The 20,244-nt window shown below is 34.2% G+C and overlaps 1 long non-coding RNA gene across 2 annotated transcripts in view; it reads right to left on the bottom strand.

Annotated features, from left to right (window-relative positions):
• The window catches only part of LOC102153033, a 98,350-nt gene that overhangs the window by 50,990 nt on the left and 27,116 nt on the right, over window positions 1-20,244 (bottom strand). The window contains exon 4 of one of the 2 annotated variants that reach the window (XR_005371888.1): window positions 7,041-7,141. The exons of the other annotated variant lie outside the window; for it this stretch is intronic. This is a non-coding gene — a long non-coding RNA (uncharacterized LOC102153033). The remainder of the gene's footprint in view (window positions 1-7,040; window positions 7,142-20,244) is intronic. 2 annotated transcript variants of the gene reach the window in all.

The raw sequence follows: 20,244 nt of genomic DNA, 5'->3' as shown, positions 1-20,244 counted from the left end.
TCAGATTGGGTTTACCTCGATAATCCGGGATTATCATGCCATCTCAATGATCTTAACTTGAAGCATATCTTCAAAATCCCTTTACCACATAAAATAATGTAGTCATAGGTACCATGGATCAGAGTGTAGGCATCTTTGAGAGGTCATTTTTCTGCCTATTATATTTATAAGGTAATATCACCAACATCTAGGTGTGTAAACTAGAATAAAATCTCACCTTGCCACACCTTCACTGGTTAATACCCATCCAAGCAACCCAAGTGCTTGACAAAACCTACACGACTCCAAAATATATCAGTGGACACCTGGGGACCATTGAAGCAGAGAGACTGACCAGTGAAAGGATTAAAATTATAAACCCTTTTACATCTTTCTTTTTTTAACTTGCCTAACAATTTAAGAGAATAAATACTTTAGTATGTGAAGGCTTATGAGGTCTGTATGTTTTCTGAATTCTACTTCTGCATTATCTCAACCCATTTTTCAGTGTGCTTTTGTTTTATTTTTTGCTGTAATTTGAATCAAACTGAATTTGAAAGTAATATTACAAAATCAAATGCAATAATTTATAATGAAGATGGGTATGTCATGTAGAAAATAGTTGGAGAACTTAAAAGTTAACTGGCAAATTAAGAGTAGCATTAGTTAACTGGACTTTGATATTTTTCCATGGTGAAATCCTGACTTGCTGCTACTGCTTGCCTCTATATATTTGTGTCAATTTTTTTTTATTAGACTATAAGGGAAGTTCATGGTTGAAGAGGCCAGATAGGTTCTGATCATATTGAAACATGAAATCATCAAAGCTCAGAGATGAGGTTTTTGGGGGGATGTGATGTAGTAGAAAAAGCCCTGGAAGGGAGATTGGAGATCTAATTTGAAACTCAAGTCTGCCACCAACCATTGACCTTACAAATCATCACTTCTCTGGGCCTCAGTTCATATATTCTGTCATTTCTAGTACTATCACTGAAAATATTTTGAGTACTCAAAAACGTTCAGCGCTTGAAGTTAACATACATAAGCCTTTATCTGTAATAACTCATTTAATACAACTCCATAAAGACAGGAAATATTATTCCTGACCTTTAAAAATAGTGAATAAACTAAGAACTAAGGAAGTTAGGTGGTATAATCAAGATCATGCAGCTGGAGTCAAATGCAGCTCCATTTGAATCCAAAGCAGTAAATATTGTCTCTATGATTACATTTTTATGATTTTATTGGTTCAGTTATTGTCACTGTATATATCTGGAAAATGACAACAGAATGCAAAAAAAAATATAATGGATTATTATGTCATGTAGTTTCCTTGTCTACATAGCACACAACAACAAATATTTCCTGTTTTGCATCAAACTTATTTCCAACCAGACTGAAGCTGATCTTGCTAGAGGTAGTTCTCTTCATATAAGAAAGAACATCTGGCTCCCCCTGGATCCTTTGCTCACTTTCTTTTTATGCTGCATTTCCCAAAGATTCTATTTCAGTGGGTTCATACAGCTTTTCCCCATTTCCATGGCCTATTTATAATTTCTCAAGTCTTAGTTCCCTTCAGTATCTCTTCACCTTCAGATTCTCTAAGTGAAACTTTCTTTTCCAAGAAAGCTGTACATAGATTATAGATTTGGGGGATGGAAATACTGAGCTCTAAATCATAAATACTCTTTAACCTGAGTTTTTTCTCATTCCGAATGAGGTCTTTGTAGTATGCTACATTCTCCCCAAATAAGGTAATCACCTAGTTTATTGCACCAAACATCCCTGTGTGATTTCCACTTTTAAATACACTCTTCATGTCAAGCAATACGTGCAGAGTGCTAGCAATGTGGCCTTCCCTAATTGGACTCTGAAATAACCAAAGTGAGAGCATACTTAACGCAAATTGAATGATCATTCTTTTATTGGCAGAAATTGTTGTGCTCAAAAGTTATTGCCAAGAGATTTGGAATTTTTATTGAGAATTCCAGGAAGCCAGAGATTTCTGGGTAATATGTTAATCACTGAAAAGAAATCTTCCCTTTTGGGGCCAAAATCTGACTTCTGATTCCATAAAAATGTCAGTAAGTCATGAGAGTTCCATTTTCTTACTTATATGATTGCATTTCTTGATACACTACAGAAAATGAAAGGAATTCAAGAACTGTTGAGGGATGAGTCTGTTTCTTCTTGTTGTCTGTATACTTTCAGGAAAATCACACAACATTCCTCATTTTCTGGGGAGAAATCAGTTTCCTCAAAAAGTTAGTCCCTTGGCTCTCTATATGCACTAGAGTATGTTAGGGTTAGGCTCTCTATATGCACTAGAGTATGTTTAGGGAGTATGTTCTATATATTGTGCATCAAAATCTTTAAACCTAGTAACATACACAACACAAATGTAAGCTGTACGGAATTTGCATTATAAACAGTGTGGGATCTTCTGTAAAGGAATGTTTTCCCAGAAATGAAGTCCTATGAATTTTAGAATATTTCTTAGATAACAATTTTCTCTTTATATCTTCTTGAGTTTCAAATTTAAAGACTGGGAGCTTTATCTTGGCACTCAGGATATTGCACAGTCTTGAGGAAAGGTAACTATTCTATTTCCCATTTGGTGCAGATACATGCCTGTGGTCCTATCCATGCCTCTGATTAGCCACAACAATGGAACCAGATTTGGGGACCAGCTTTGATATGGAATTTTATAGGACACTGAGGCCTAATTCTATGATTCCATCTCCTTATTAACTAGTGTTTCTGACTTTCTGTCTTTATATTTTTCTGTCTAGCCACTCCCAGAATTCTGTCAATTGTTATCGCATTGCCTTTTTGTGTACGACAACACCAAGAATAGTAACTACACCATTTATAAAAGAATTTATTATCTTAATTGTGCTCTATTGTAAAATATATCACCTGGGATTTTAGAAATCTTTAAAGGTATCTATAAAATTATTATTTTATATCTTCTAGGTGGTCCCCATTATACTACAAATTTGGGCTCAAATTTCTTTCAAGATAGAACTGAATTATACATTACATTACATTACATTACATTACATTACATTACATTACATTACTGAATTACACATTACACATATATGTGTAATGTATATTCATATGTATATGAATATGTATATGAATATATATAGATTTATATATTGGGTTCTCTGTATTTGAGAAGTATATAGAACAAAGTTACTCCTGGCCTATATTAGGAAACATATCACCCTACATCATTAAGAAGGAGCATCAAAAGGGCTTCAAGCTATTAAAACAATTCTTTTAATCAGGTACAGTTATTGAAAGTCTCACTATCAGGAATGAGGTTACCTTAAAGTTTATGTTCATGAGCTTACAAACAACTCACAATATGAATTCCAGAGGAATGCCCTAGAGGCCTTGAAGTCCTGTTTTGTTCCAATTTTCCATTAGGTCTTTTGGAGAGGGAGGATATTGCAAATACAGAGTTATATTTTAAATAACACATATGCATGTGTATCTGTCCCTCTTCCTCTTTCATCCTCCTTCATTAACTTAAATAGTTCTGGAGACTGAAACATGTCTAAAATTTAACCTTATTGTAATTGAGTAAAATGTGTGTTATCATTAATTCTCAATTTTTTGTGACCATCCACCTGAAGGAAATTGACATTCTTTCCTGTTAGCAGACATGGCTAACTGTGGTAGTCAGTCTCAACTTTGTCCTGCTCCAGCAGGAAGGGCTAATGAGCAGTGGTGTTGGAGTGGAGCATGAATACTTCAAAAGAGCTAAAAAGTTTTCTGTGGATTTCTGATGATGCTCCACTCTCTTTCCAAACCCTTTGAAAAAGTGCTGTATTATTTCAAATGAATTCATCAAAGATTTGTCATGCTATAAACAACTGGATGCTAGGAAGATGATGTCTTTTTTTGCCTAGAATATCACTGCTCACATGGAGAATTCTAATTTCCAAATTGGTGCATACATTTCTTTTTCAACTACTCTTAGAATCTTTCTCCTCCTTTCCTCTTTCTTCCTTTTCTCTTTCTTTCTTCCTTCCTTTCTTTCTTTCTTTCTTTCTTTCTTTCTTTCTTTCTTTCTTTCTTTCTTTCTTTCTTCCTTCCTTCCTTCCTTCTTTCCTTCCTTCTTTCTTTCTTTCCTTCTTCCTGTCTTCCTTCTATTGGCTTCTCTTCCTTAGTTTTACAATATCACTATGCCACTAGAGAGCAAATTATTATTTACTGGTTTTCCCTTCCATTAGCTCCTATTCTCCTTCAATGCAGATTATATCATTTTAGTCTCTCAATCTCCCAGTATTTATTAAAGATGAATCATATAATATGTGATTGATAAATGTTGCAAGAAGGAAAAAAACAGGAAACTCTGATGATGGAGACAGCAAAAGATAAAGCTCAGCAAGCGCATTGTTGGCTGAGGTCAGTCTCCTGAAGAAAACCACAGAAGGGATGTTGAGCAAAGTAGAAACTAGAAACTTCAGGGAGGCAAAAAGGTAACATAGCAAAAGAAAACATTTTCCAACTTGACAATTTTCCTCATGGCTGTCTACAAGTAGGAATGGGTGGGTGTACAACTGTGTAGTTGTGCAAGTCCGTGTGTTTAGAAAGGTCTATACTAGGTTTAGTGTTTTGCTGTTGGTGTGAAATTCTTAATAATTTTTAAAGAGGGCTCTAATTTTAATTTTACACTGAGCCCTGCAAATTATACCATTATGACCTCTTTTAGCTCTGTATATCCCTTCAGAGACTCACATAATCACAAGGGTAATGATCACATAGTCAAATCACATAACCTCAAGGGTTAATATCTTAACCATTTTTTTTCATTAAAGTGTGGAAGGGCATATGTCTCTAGTCCACCAAAACTATCCATCAATACTACCCACCAGTTTCCTCCATACATCTTAGCAACATCTAAAGCTAAAATGGGAGGTGGAGATTGGTTTGAATTTTTACTCCTTATGGAAGGAGTCTAAGAAAACAGATTTATTTCTTTTGCATTTGACGTCAAATGCGTTCTGGAAAACTTTTTGAAAGGAATGAAAGGAGTTAAACTTGGTTAAAGAACAATTACATATTCTTGATGGGCTTTTGGATATCCTGCTCTGCAATGGGCTGAATTGTTAGTTTTTATCATGCTGCAGTGAGAAATGATCTATGAAGCCAGTGCAAACTACCAGTGTTCAGATCCTAATTGTATCATTTACCACATATGTGATCCTAGGTAAATCCTATAATCTCTAAAGGATTAACATCACTTTACTCACATATACGTGGAGACATGTGCTAGACTCCTAGGGTTGTTCTGCAGATGAAATGAGGATGAAATGAACTAATATATGGAAAGTACTCATAGTACTGCATCATATAGGAAAAATCATTGTTATTGGTACCAGAAGTAGTTGAATTTGTCAATGTTTATGGGGAGGTGTTTAGAATGCATTTGTAATAGACAAGGAGAAAGAGGAATAGCAAGATAAATATCTTGGCATGTAGAGGTCTAGTCTTAAGTACATTTCTGACTTTATGTATATACTTAAGCAGATCTCTGATGCTCCTGCAATATGTCAAGGGCTTTTGTGTTTCAGGTGGACAGTGCTGGGAGACATGTCACTGGAGCAATGCTATGCTAAAGCAATTAAAAAAAAATTCTGTTCCTTCTGATATTTCCCCTTGACTCAGAGCTAGTAATAAGGTGAGATTTTAAAGGCTCAGAGGGAACAAATGGAAGCTTAACAGCCATCTGTTATTCCTAGGGGCATCTGGTAAGCTTTTCTCTGAAGGATGCATCATCTGAGCTCTCTCCCTTACCCACACACTGGCTCAACACACAAAGGCACACACGCACATTTGGCCAGACTTCAGCAAAACTGTGAATTTGGTAGACATTGTCTTCTTAATTCTCCATCTCCCAGTTTTATTCCCCATTTGATTCTCAGAAGCTATTCTTGTCCTTGTCGTTCATCCATTTTATTCGACAAATATTTAAAATACCTATTTGTAACAGGTACTCTGCTAGTTTCTGAGGAAAGACTAAGCAAGTCAGATAAGGTCTCTACTTGTCTAGCTGGGGGAAATATATAGTAACAAATAATTCAAAAATATACTAGATTAATGATTCTGAAAGTTCTATGAAGGAAATTAACAAGATTATAAGAAAGTAAAGAGTAAGGGGGAATTAGTTTAGATATGAACACTGGGGATATTTCTCTAAGGAGGTAGCATTTGAACTGATCTACGGGATGAAATAAGCCCACTGTGCAAAGAATTGAGAAAAGAGTATGCCAGGAAGAAGGAACAGCAAGTTCAATGATCTGTAACCAGGAAAGGGGATTGGTGTTTTAAAGAAAAGAAGCGAATTCTCCTGGATTATAGAAAGACAGTGCAGATATGGTAAAAGGAATGAGATCATGATGAACATTCTGGGTTAGAGTAAAAGAGTTGTAATTAAATTTAAGAGAAAGTGGCAGTCATTGAGGATTTTTGATTAGAGAAGTAAAATACACTGATTTACATTCAAAAAAATCATTCATTGTTGTAAAAGTGGCAAAAATGGAAGCAAAGAGATCAATGGTCATCTAGGCAACAGATAAAAATTTGGAAGGGTAGTGACAAGGAGATGAAAATAAACAGTGGGATTCAGGAATATTTCAGAAGTGGAACTCACCCAGTTGGTGATAGACTGTATGTGGGCATGAGGGAGAGGGACAAAACCAAGGATAAGATCTATATGGTTAGCTTGAGCTAATGAAAAGATAATGGTGTTATCAATATCCTGTTAAAATCTGTTCAGAAAAGTATCAGATTAAAATTCCTTTCCATTCATGAAATTTTTTGAACTTCCTGCCTCCAAACATTTCATAAATGCTAGATGTGTTTTTGTGAATATGACCAAGAGAGTATAGTTCAAAGCATCCTGTCTCCCAGGGAACTTTGTGTTTTAATAGGCACTAGAGACCTAAGCTATAAGAATAATATTCTACAAACAGGAAAGACCTTTGACGTCGGTGTAGTTTTTCCTACTTATTTGCCCTATATTCACCTCACATGGGCTATACCTGTTTTGCTCTCACTTTAGTAAAGTCCCCTTCATGACTCCTTTTCCTTGTCTCTGTTGATTAGTAATGCATACTAACGGACTGCAAACTCCGGATCATGTCTGAAATAGATATTAGAGAATGAAAAATGAAAGTCAGTTGGAGGGGAGGTTGAATCTCATCCTTTCCAAAGGAAGAGTTTTGCTTGTTTGTTTTTGTTGGACAGCATTTTTCACCAGCATAGTCAGCATACATCATGAAACTTCAAGATGTATGATCAAAACTCAGTTTCGTAGAAAATTTAGAGATTTAAGTTGATTTTTTATTCTGTTTTCTATAGTTATTATTTTCTTTTAGAGTCTACTTTGTTAGATTCCTTACCTCTTACTTCCACTGAAACTGTGATGTTCTCTTATATGCCATATGCAATCACTTCACTTTTTACTCTAGGTTTCCTGCCGGGACAATGCCATCCACTTACTGTATTTCAATGATGAGCTATATGCTGACTAATCACAAGCCCCTATTTTAAAAGCTGACCTAAGCTACAGGCACACACCTAACTGTTGGACAATTTATCTAATAGTACCTCATAAAATATATTTTTACTAAGCTTTTTCTAATTTTTTCTTGCCCAATCTTTTGAATTAATAATAATTTTTCAGAAACATTAAATCAACTCCTTTTCCTCTGATATTACTTTTAATCATTGTCATTTTAAAAAGCAAATATTCTTTTAAAGGATTCTTAGACATATTTTAATTCATGTTTCTACCCCATTAATATAAGATGCAATTATTTCAATAAATTGTACTATTGTTCAAAATATTTACTGCTCCTCTGTTCAGGGTATTAATCTACCTAAAGGTTACATATCCTCATCCTTTTAATGTCAGACTTGGTCAAAATATTTGATATATGCCACATTTAAGCCCAAGTTTTGAGAGTTCTTCCATAGATGGTCATCCTCTCTTTTCCCTCTGATATGAGACAGATGTACTCTAACTAGAGTGCATACATGTGGAATGAAGACAATAGGGAACTGAGCCCTAGATGAACTACAATGGTAAAAAATGAGCTAAAAATAAAACTGTTTTTGTAAGACACTGAGGTTTTGTTGTACTTGTTGCATATGGCATTTAATGGCTCATTCTTAAAGTTAAGAAGAAAGAATTTAGAAAGCTGTGGGAACTTCATCAAAGTATCTCTGGACTCTTGAGTTGCTTGAAAAGAAAAATCTAAATAATAACAGTACCCACACAAAAGGTAACTGTGACAATTGAATGAAATTAATTATATAAAGTACTTATCAGAATTCCTGACACATAGTAAGTGCGCAGTACATTTTAGCTAAGGAAAGGAACCCTGGACAGCTGGAAGGTGTGAGGTCAATAATACATTCCTCATTTTCAGAATGGTTGAGGGCTGACACTTAGGTCTTCTCTCCACACCTTTGTTATAACTCTAAAAGCCAGATGTCATTTATTCATTTTTTAAATTTAAAATTCAAACCATTAGAATCTGAATCCTGAATCTGAATCCTGATTATAATAAATGTCTCACAGTAGCTCAAAAGAATAACTGTACCTCTCTCATAGCTTTAGACATTACCAGGGATCATGAGGGCACCAGAGAGTCTCTGGATCACTCCTTTCCACCTGCACTGATGATACACTTTACCAAAAATATATTTTTTAATTTACACATTTGAAACTTGCCTCACTGAAGGCGCTTCCTTACTGAGTCATTATGAATATTAACAGATTTTGAATAATATTGCTATTAGCTTAAGAATAATATTTAGGTCAGTAACTAGCATTGTTGGTTTCATATTTTGGGATTTAGAATATTAGCATATTAAGAAATTGATGGAATTTCAGAAAGTGGAAAAGAGAATTCCTCATACTGCTACTAGCCTCTCTGTTTTGAATTTTCTGGTCCAATGCTAATTCTTCATTTGATTCATGGTATTTTCTGAAGACGGTTCAGAGAAAGCCAGCAGGGGCCATTAATATCTTGTTCTGTCACACTAAGAATGACTCTGCAACACCACAATTTCTCATGAAGGATGGGTTTTAAATATGTATAGAGTGAGCAAATATTTGATGGATCATAGAAATGGCTTTTTCGATGAGAGAACAAGCCTATCCCAAAGCTAGACATTCCCCTACAGATGACACTCCAGAACTTTGCTGCCAATACACTTTTACTTAAAATAAAAATTGACTGATGACCAGAACACTCCATGTGAAAAATGGAGCTATGCCCTCTGCTAAACTGTGATGTTGGTGGAGATCTGGCTTAAGAAAAATCTTCTCCTCTTTCTGCTCAATCCTGGCTGATGGAAGGAAACCAAATTTGTACTACATAGTAAATGACTGAGGCTAGTGAAATTTGTTCCTCCAGATCATTACATATACATATTAAAGTTAACTATCCTTAATTATCCCTAGGAGTATCTTAACAAAAAGAACATATCGGTCTCCATTTCTAGAGTAGCTGGGAATATTATTTTTTCTCACTTCACAGCAATGTGGAATGGTGTTACTTGCCTTCCTTCTCCACAGATTAAAGCTTTCTAACATAGAGAAAAGAGGAGAAAAGGATGTCGGTAGAGTTCTTTCACCTCCCTGGGGGCTGATATTCCACTTCCCTAGGTTTTCGGGAAATTTTTTTGAGCCCTGTGATGGGTTTTATTGTGTCCCTTCAAAAGACATGTTGAAGTCCTACCCTCAGTACCTTAGAATGTGACCTTATTTGGAGACAGGATCATTGCAGATGTAATCAGTTAAGCTAATGTCATACTGGAGTGCAGTGGGCACTTGATCCAATAGCATTGGTGCCCTTAAAGAAGGAGAGAGACACAGTGAGGAGATGACTGTGTGAAGACAGATAGAGGTTGGAGTTACATTGCCTCAAGCCACAAAATGCTGGGTGTACAAGAAGCCGAAAAGGTAAGGATCATCCCTTAGAGGCTTCAGAGATAGCATGATTCAGCAGATACTATAGTTTTGGAATTTCAACTTCCAGTACTGTGCAAGAATAAATTTCTATTGTTTTACGGCACCTAGTTTGTGGTACTTCGTTACAGCAATTATGGGAAACTAATACAAACCATAGTGTGCAGACTCAGTGGCCATCAGTTGGCCAACGACTCCTATTTTAATTCTCTAGGTTACTCTTCTTTCTAGTGCTTGCTTGGATCTACTTCATATAAGCCGATGCTCATGTCTCATCACTCCCTGCAAGTGCCTGTCTCTCCTTAGACAATGGATTAGTTGTTTGCCTGTGACCGAAGTGCTCTTACAGGTTCAAAAAACACTGATGACTTTCCAGATTGTTTGGTGTTCTGTTATTTTCACTATAGAAGTTTTACTCTTTCCAGATCTCTAAATCATGAAGCAGAAGCCAGAAGCAATGCATTTGATCTGTTTTGTTTTGTTTTCATTTAGTTCAAAGTATTTCAATATATTTTCTAATTTCCTTTGCAATTTTTTTCTTTGACTCATGGCTATTTAGAAGTATATTTTAAAATTTCCACAATATTTGAGGATTTTAAAAATATAGATTTTTAAATTGGTATTCAGTTTAATTCTGAAATACTTTATATGATTTAATTTATATAAATTTATTGAGATTTGCTTTACAATTCAGAATATCATCTTAGTGAGGGTTCTATGTGTACCTAAAGGAAATGGTTATTCTGCTGTCGCTGACTGAAATGTTCTTAGATCTGTGATTTTATAGTTTTTATCAAATTTGGTAGTTTTTTCTGTTGTTCTTGGCTAGTAGTTCTTCAAATATATGTTTCTATCTCTTCCTTTTTCTCTTGTACTCCAAAAAGTATGAAAAGTATATTATAGTTCTTGCTATTTGTCCACAGTCACTGAGGTTCTATTTATTTAATTTTTACCTTACCTGGGCCTCATGGGTGGCTCAATGGTTGGATCGCTGCATTCAGCTTAAGTCGTCGTGATCCTGGGATTTGGGATCAAGTCCTCCACTGGGCTCCGGTGGGGAGCCTGCTTCTCCCTCTGCCTATGTCTCTGCCTCTCCCTCTCTCTGTGTCTTTCATGAATAAATAAATCTTAAAGATTTTTTTTTTACCTTGCAAATTTTTATTTTTTTCTGTTTTAGCTATATCCTCAGGATCATTGATCATTTCTGAAGTGTCTGCTATTAAAATAAAATATAGTAAATTTTAAAAATTAAAGTTCCATTTGTTTCTTTTAATTCCTTGATGACTCTCCTAATTATGTTAATCTTTTCCTTTAAATTCTTAAGCATATTTTTAAAAGCCATTTAAAGTTCTTATTAAAGTCTGCTTAAAGTCTTTGTTAAAGTCATTCCAACATCTCTGTCGTTCTGGTTTTATTTCTTTTACCTGATTTTTCTCTTGGGTATAGATCACATTTCTTGTTCTTTGGAATTTTTTAATCAAATTCTGGATATTGTGAATCCTCTGTTGTTTGAATGCTGGATTTTGTTGCCTTCATTTAAGAGAGTTTTGGAACGTCAGGCTATAAAGTTTCTTGCCAATCATCTTGATCCTTTTAAGACTTTTAAGTTTTGTGGGAAAAGTTAGAGTAACCTTTAGCATAAGACAATGTTTCTCATTCTAAGCACTATTAATATTTGGTTCCAGATAATTCTTTGTTTCAGTGTCCTGTCCCAAAAATTGTAGGACATTTAGTAGTATCCCAGGCCTCTACCCACCAGATAATTGAGAATATTATCCCTTATTCCCCAAAGTTGAGACTACCAAAAATATCTCCAGACATTACTAAATGTCAATTGATAGGTAAACAGTATTGCCCAGTGGTGTGAAAAACCACTGATTGAAGAGAACTTCAGTCTTATTACCATGATGTGATGATTCTAGGTCCTCACTGAAAGCCCTGGTTGTACAAATAGGGTCTTTACTATGATAATTGAAACCTGAATGTCTTCCATCTTTATGTGAGTTACAGGAATATTCAGCATCTAGCTCTTGGTTATTCTCTGCCTATCTTAGTGAGGCTTTAGCCTTTTTCTAGACTGATATTTTAAGGAAGAATTGTGTGAAAATTATGATGAATATTTTTAATCTCAATGTAGAAAAAATACAATTATATTTAAATAAGGTAATTGTTTTTTTAAATATTAAAACACTAGAATAACATGAAAGAAAGCACAGTGTTTAGTTTTATTCATTGGTTCATTCAACATTCATTTAAAAACTATACACTCATATACAGATGCACACAGAGATTCTGTATTCATTATATGTCTTAGGAAAATAATGATAAACAAGACACATTCCTCAAGGTATTTGTATCTCTTATAGTAGACAGTAAAAAAAATCAATTATTACAATACAGTGGGAGTGGTGCTATAACAAAAATAACCTTTTTAATGGGATGATAGAGAATGAGCACAGAAAAGCATTATTTAAGTAGGCTGGCACTATTAATAAACATTTGGAAGATAAAGTGATCATTGGAGTGAGTCTTAAAATGGACAAATGTGGAAAATACTCAATTCAGAAAATACTCAATTCAAAATACCTTGGAGTAGGGAGAGCATTATGATTAGATTTGAATTTTAGTAGAAAACTACTTCAGACAAGTTGTATAGAATAAATAAGAAGGAAATCTTTATGGTATACTCATACTCTTACCCACAAGACCCACATTGTTTAGCTTTAATCAGTTCTAAATGATCTCTAGGTCAGCATTATTACAGCTGTCATTCTAGCCTTAAAATTGATTTTAAGGATTGGGCTTATTATTTTGTGGACACACAATCTGCTCTTGCTCAAGATTGAATTCATTATCTTCTGATATTTAGGGAAGCTGAAGAGAAGTGTAAACTATCCTGATTTTTGTTTCTCTACAAAAGATAACTATTTTCCCCTCTTTTAACTCTGAATCCTTGTCAGATTTAATTTTTGTAGTATAGTAATTAATTTCATTAATGTGTGTCTTTGTGTCTTTTCTCATTATCCTATTACTCTATTAAGTTTCTTTATCTGAATTTAAACACTTCTTTAGCCAATAAATGATTTCTTCTCATTAAATGTAGGTATTGCTTCCATTTCTTTTATTTTCTTCTCAATTTCTAAGACCCATTCTTCAAATGTTATACCTTTGTTTTTCTGAATGGATTATATTATATTATATTATTATTATATTATTATTATTGTTGTGGTAAAACAGATATGTAATATGAAATCAACTTTCTTAAACTTTTAAGAGTACAGTATAATATTGTTAACTATATGTACTTTATAGCACATCTATGAACTTTTCATCTTTTATGACTATAATTATACATCTGCTGAATAGCAACTCCCCATTTCCCCTCCCCCATTCTTTGCAACCACCATTCTATCTTCTGCTTCTGAGTTTGTACTTTAGATACTTCATATAAATGGAATTATGCAGTATTTCTCCTTCTGTGATAGGTTTATTTCACTTAGCTAGTATCATTAAGATTCACTCATGATGTAGCGCATAACAGTATTTCCTTCTTTTTTAGGCTGCATAACATATTGTTACTTGTGTATGCCATATTTTCTTTACCAATTCATCTGTTGTTGAGCACTGGGTTGTCTTCATCTCTTGGCTATTGTGGATAATGCTGCAATGAACATGAAAGTGCAAAAATCTCTTTGATATCTTGTTTTTTATTTTTCTGGATAAATACCCAGAGTGGGATTGCTGATTAGTTGGTAGTTCTATTTTTTAATTTTTTGAGGAACCTCCATACTGTTTACCACAGTTGTAGCACCATTTTATATTTCCACCACATCCAGTGCACAAGGGTTCCCATTTTTCCACATCCTTGTGAAAACTTCCTATTTTCTCTTTTTTGACGATGGCCATCTTATAAGGTGAGGTGATATATTTTCATTATTTATTTTCCATTTCCATTACACCTTAGTCCATTCAAGCTGCTATAACAAATGTCATAGACTTAGTGACTTATAAACAACAGAAAGTTATTTCTTACAGTTCTGGAGGCTGGGAGGCCAAGATTAGGTTTCCAGTATGGTCAGGTTTTAGTGAAGGCTTTCTTCTGGGTTGTAGACTGCTTACTTCTCCTGTATCTTTATCTGGTAGAAGGGGGGCGATAGCTCTCTGGTGCCTATTTTATATGGGCACAATCCCATTCTTGAGGCCTTCAACCTCATGACCTAATCACATATGAAATGTTTCACTTCCTGATACCATCATGTTGTGAGTTGTAATCTCAACATATTAATTTTGGGGGTATACAACCATTCAGACCTTAGTGCATGATGATTAGTGATGTTGAGCATCTTTTCATTTACCCAGTAGCAACTTATAGATCTTTGGAAAAATATGTACTGAAGTTTTTTGTCCATTTCTTAATAGAGTTTTTAAAAATATTATTTTGCTATTGAGTTGAAGAATTTCTTTATATATTTTGGAATAGAAACCCCTCACCAGATACATGGTTTGTAAATATTTTCTTTAATTTTGTGAGTTACCTTTTCAGTCTGTTGATTATTTCCTTTGCTGCACAGAAACTGTTAATTTTGATGTAGTCTCATTTATCTACTTTTGCTGTTGTTGCCTGTGCTTTTCATGATATATCCAATAAATCACTGCCAAGATCAGTGTCACAAAGCTTTTCCTATATATTTTCTTCTAGGAGTTTTAAATTTTCAGATCTTACATTTATGTCTTTAATACATTTTGAGTTGATTTTTGTATTTGGTAAGGATCCAATTTCATTCTTATGCATGTAGATATCCAGTTTCCCAACACCATTTGTTGAAAAGACTATCCTTTCCCCACTGACTATTCTTGACTCCCTTGCCAATCACTAATTGGCTATATATATATATATATCTGTGAGTTTATTTTTGGGTTCTCTAATATCTTCCACTGATCTATATGGCAATCTTTTTAGCAGTGCCATATTGATTTGATCATTGTAGCTTAGCAATGTGTTTTAAAGTTAGGAGTATAACTTTATTCTTTTGTCTCAAGATTGTTTTGGTTATTCAGAAACTTTCGTGGTTCTCTATGAACTGTAGGATTTTTTTTCTATTCCTACCAAAAATATCATTGGGATTTTTATAGGGATTGTATTCAGTTTATAGATTGCTTTGGATAGTATGGAGATTAATCCTTAAATCAATGACAGTTTTTTACTTAAAGTCTATTTCGTCTGATATAAATGACCATTTTTTTGGTTACTAATTTCATGGAATATTTTTTCCATCCTTTTAGTTCAACTTATGAATCCTTTCAACTAAGGAGTGTTTCTCTTATAGACAATTTAGTTTGATTTTTAAAAATCCATTTAGCCACCATATTTTTTTTTAATTAGGGAGTTTAATTCATTTCAAGTAATAACTGGTAGAGAAGGACTTAGTATTGACTCTTTGTTAATTATTTTATGTCTGATTCTGCAGCTTTTTTGATCTCTCATCCTCTCATGCTATCTTTGTGTTTTGTCTTTTTGTAGTAACCTGCTTTGATTCCTTTTTCATTTTCTTTTTTGCATTTTCTATAGGTATTTTTTTGTTGTTGTTGTTACCATGGGGTTACCATGGGGCATACCTAAAACATAATTATAACAATCTATTTTAAACTGATAGTAACTTCAGTTGGACACAAAAACTCTATTATTTTACTTATCTTCCTGCACATTTTGTCTTTGATGGCACAAATTATCTTTTTTGTATTGCTTATCCATTAATATATTTTATAATTACATTTTTTTAAAAAAGTGTCTTTTAAAATTAATTACCACCATTAAAGTATTATAGCATTCTGTATTTGTCTATATATTTTCCTTTTCCAGTAAGCTTCATACTTTCATGTTAATATCTAGAGTTCTTTTGCTTCAAATTGAAGGGCTCTCTGTATTATTTCTTACAAGGCAGATCTGTTGGTGATGAATTCTCCTAGCTTTTATTTATTTAAGACTACTTCTCTTTAACTTTTTGAGGGACAGTTTGGTTGGTTCTATTATTCTTGGTTGATAGTTTTTTTTTTTTTTTCTTTTTTGTACTTTGCTTTTTATCATCCCATTCCCTTCTGGCCTGCAAGTTTTCTTCAGAGAAATCCACTGATAGTCTTATGAGAGTTCTCTTATATGTCATTTATCTCTTTTTATTTCAAAAATCTCTATTTTGACTTTTGACAGTTTGATTATAATGTGTCTCAGTTTGAATTTCTTTGATTTCATCATAGTTAGAGTCCACTAGGCTTCTCAAATCTAAATGTACATTTTCTTCCCCCAATTTTGGGAAGTTTTTGACAATTATTATTATTTTTTTGATAAGCTTTCTGCCTCTTTCTCTTTCTATTATTTCATGATTTGGGTAATGTGCATAATGTTGGCCTGTTTAAAGTTGTCCTATAAGTCTCTTAGGGTATCTTAACTCTTTTCCTTTCTTTTTATGCTTTGACGGGATAATTTCAAATGATCTATCTTCAAATTTGCAGATTCTTTCTTATATTTGATCAGGTTTTTGTTGAATCCCTCTCATGAATTTTTCAATTCTGTTATTGTATTTTCCAGCTTCAAACTTTGTTTCATTATTGCTTTAATTTTTTTAATTTTTGTTGATATTCTGATTTTGTTAATTGTTTTCTTTGTTGATATTATTTATTTGTTCACTGTCTTACTGAGCTTTTGATCATCTTTATGATGGTTATTTTGAATTCTCTTTTGGTAATTCATATTCCTCCTACTGTAGGGTTGGTTTCTGGAAAATTATATTGTTCCTTTGTGCCAGGCTTTTCTTTCTTCATATGTTCGGTAACTTTGTGCTAGGCTCTGCACATTTGAAAACAAACAGCTACCTCTATCACCTCTTACAGACAGTCCTCCGACTGATAAAGAACTTCCCCAATAAGTCCAGCTAGAGACCCTGGGGCCCTTTGAACATTTCCAGTGTATGAATTTCCTCTGGACTTGTGCTAGTAAATTCATAATTAGAGAGACTTGCAGGTTTGTTTTTTATCCCCCCAGGCTCTCATGATCAGTTGCTCCCTCTAATGTACATGTACAGTACTGCAAATTCTCTGGACTGCCACAAAGTTCCTTACCCTTTTGTTCTCAACAGCCTCTATGCTGCTGGCATATGCTGGGTTCTGTCAGTGCTCTGTCTCAGGTGAGACAGAAACTAGACTTTCAGTCAGGCCACTCAAAAAACCTGAATATTGGACACATGCATCCAATCTTTCTTCCCAGGAAGAGTCCAGGAGTTGGTGGTTTTTCTCCTACTTATAGTAGGTCTCCATCCTAGAACTCTTTCCTATCAACATGAGATTCAGGGAAGACAGAAACCAGGCCCTGTGCAGTCCCTCAAAACATCTGAGCTTTGAACATTGATTTTTTATTCAGTCTGTCTTCCTTTCTAATAGAGAATTCTGTTCTGTAAATTCCTTACTAAATACTATTTTAGTTGCATCCTGCAAATTTTAATATGTTGTACTTTCATTTTCATCTAGTTTCAAATACTTTTTAGATTTCATTATTTGTATCACCTTGGACTCATTCTTTAGAATTGTGTTATTTATTTTCCAAGCATTTGAGAGTCCTCAATTTTTTTTGTTATTGATTTCTATTTTAATTCTATTTTGATGAAAAAATATACTTTGTATGGCTTGAATCTTTTTAAATTTATTTATTGAAAATATTTAAAGCAAAGAATTGGGTCTATATAAATGCTCCATGTGCACATAAAAAAAGATGTATACTCTGCTGCTGTTCTTGTTTGGACTACTGTATAAATATGAATTAGGCAAAATTGGTTGATAGTGTTGTTCAAGTCTTCTATAGCTTATATTTGATTTTCTGTCTCTACTTATACTATTAATTATGAGACAGAAATATTGAAATCTCTAACTGTATTTGAAGATTTGTCTACAATAAGATTTCTCCTTGCAGTTCTGTCAGTTTTGCTTTTGATACTTTAAAACTCTCCTGTTAAGTGCATACACAAGATTGTTATCTTTATGAATTGACCACATTACCTTAAATGATACTTTTTATTCCTGGTTAGAAACTTCAGTCTGAAGTCTCCTTAATCTGACACTAATATTACTATTCCAACTTTCTTTGATCAATGTTAACATTATATATTTTCCAAACTTTTACCTTTATTGGGTTTTTTTTAAAGATTTTATTTATTTATTCATGACAGACAGAGAGAGAGAGAGAGAGAGAGAGAGAGAGAGGGAGGCAGAGGCACAGGCAGAGGGGAAACAGGCTCCATGCAGGGAGCCTGACGTGGGACTCAATCCCAGGTCTCCAGGATCACACCCTGGGCCGAAGGCAGCGCTAAACCACTGAGCCACCAGGGCTGCCCTACCTTTATGCTTGTACTCAAATGAGTTTTATAGGCCTAGGCATATATGGTCTAGGTTTTTAAATCCAATCTGATGATCTTAAAGAGAATTCAAATGAGTAATGATCACTACCTGCATCTGAGGAAATACCAAAGGGTAGAGGAAAGAACCACCCAAAAGGATTAGCAGGAACAATATCAGAAATCAGACAATGGCAAGAACAGCATCTGGAATCACTATCCAAACTCAAACCATCATATTACAGAGACCATCATGTTGAGTATAAATGTTTTACCTTATGAGCATGAAAAAAAATTAAACCCAGATTAATGTTGTTCTGCTCCCATGTAGCAAACTTAAAAGCAAGTCCTGAAAGGATAAAATGGTTTCAAAAAACAAAGTTTAATAATATTTATAGGAATATAAAAATATCCAGCATCCAACAAGGTAAAATTCGTAACTGACATAAAATCAGAAATTATTAGAAATTCAAAGAGTCAGGAAAAGACAACTATAAGAGCCATGTAGATTCATAGAATTCCCTCTTTGTGCAGCTCTCTTTTTTCTGCTATTCTGCCCAGTGCCCAGTGTATACTAGTCTCCTTGGCTTCTCCAGATTCTAAGCTCTATCTCCTCAACTGCAGGAGACTATGGGTTCTGCCTGTGTTTCTCATATTGGACCTCTGGAGATTTTCTCTAGACAATAAGCTACAATCAATAAGCGCTTGATTCATTTTCCCTATCTTTTAGGGATCATAGTTCTCTACTGCTTGAAGTCCTGGGTTCCATTATTTCATATATTTTGTTTAGTTTTTTTAGTTATTTGTCTTATTTTTAAAATATCTTTTGCCTCATAAATCTATTTGGATTAAATGGGAATTATGATCCTAAAATATTCTTTTATTTGTATGGTAAATCATTTTAAAACTATACTTTTGCTTAGCATTTTGAATTGATGTTTTATCTTTCTTATTAATAAGTATTTTCATAAGCCACTTTTTTTCTGATGTACTCTCCCTTAAAAAATATGCCTAGTAAGGACTGGTATCTCTACATATATACAGAGATCTATATTTATTTATTTATTTATTCATGAGAGACACAGAGAGAGAAAGAGAGAAAGAGAGAGAGAGAGAGAGAGGCAGAGACACAGGCAGAGGGAGAAGCAGGCTCCATACAGAGAGCCTGATGTGGGACTTGATCCCGGGACTCCAGGATCATGCCCTGGGCTGAAGGCAGGTGCTAAATCACTGAGCCACCCAGAGATCCCCTAGAGATCTATATATAGATCTCTACAAAATTCTTTTGATTTTCTCATGGTGTCAGTGATTGCTATTAAAATAATAATCTGGACATAGAATGATAGAGTCAGAAGTACAGGCCATCTCAATCAGGTGTTTCTCTGCACCATGTTTTTCTCTGTAGGTGAGGCCCCTTCACCAAGGCAAACTGCAAGTATCTGTCTTTCTACTTAAACCACCTCTGTGCCAGGGATATCCTATAAATAAACTCAATGCTATTGTCCCCTGCTTCAGGGATAAGCCCATACTTTTCTGATAGGTTTAGATGCTATTGAGGTAAAGCAGCCAAATATATATTTCGATTAAGAATCTTTACAAATCTCCATGAGCTTTCTTATCCTACTTATTTTAGGAGGTACTTCTATCTCTCACGGGGGAATGTTGTGTGATGGTATGGGAGAGTGTAGTCTCTTCATCTTTATATCTAGAAGAGATATATGCTACACCGTTCACAGTTTTCAGAGCTGATACAGAAATTTCTAAATTATTGGGACTTAAATCTAAATTTTAATGTGAGGGTTGGATATCTGAGTACACATCTCACATTTCCTAGTAACTGTTTAAAGGTTTAAATGGTTAATTATATCTGAAAGTTCATGGGGAAAC

The sequence above is a fragment of the Canis lupus genome, chromosome 17 (assembly GCF_011100685.1).
Source record: "Canis lupus familiaris isolate Mischka breed German Shepherd chromosome 17, alternate assembly UU_Cfam_GSD_1.0, whole genome shotgun sequence".
Taxonomy (NCBI): Eukaryota; Metazoa; Chordata; class Mammalia; order Carnivora; family Canidae; genus Canis; species Canis lupus.
Note: the sequence above shows the minus strand (reverse complement) of the source record. Positions and strands in the feature narration are given on the sequence as shown.